The sequence below is a fragment of the Galeopterus variegatus genome, unplaced genomic scaffold, assembly GCF_000696425.1.
Source record: "Galeopterus variegatus unplaced genomic scaffold, G_variegatus-3.0.2 Scaffold341, whole genome shotgun sequence".
Lineage (NCBI taxonomy): Eukaryota > Metazoa > Chordata > Mammalia > Dermoptera > Cynocephalidae > Galeopterus > Galeopterus variegatus.
In genome coordinates this window covers 167,475-167,743 of record NW_007726452.1, presented here as the reverse complement: position 1 = coordinate 167,743, position 269 = coordinate 167,475, and positions in this window count along the sequence as shown.

Below are 269 nucleotides of genomic sequence, written 5' to 3'. Positions count from 1 at the left end.
GGGGGGGGGGGGGGGGGGGGGGGGGGGGGGGGGGGGGGGGGGGGGGGGGGGGGGGGGGGGGGGGGAGCGCGCGGGGCCGCGCATTCGCGTGCACCGAGGCCGCTCCGGAGAGGAGGAGTAGGAGGAAGGCGGAGAAGGAGGAAGAGGAGGAGGAGGAGGAGGAGAAAGTGGCTCTCCGCGGCCGGTCGGATTAAAAGTAACCAGATTCGTCCAGAAAACTGCGTCCAGGAAGGAAGTGACAGAAGACGAATGGCAAAAGGAGAGCAGCT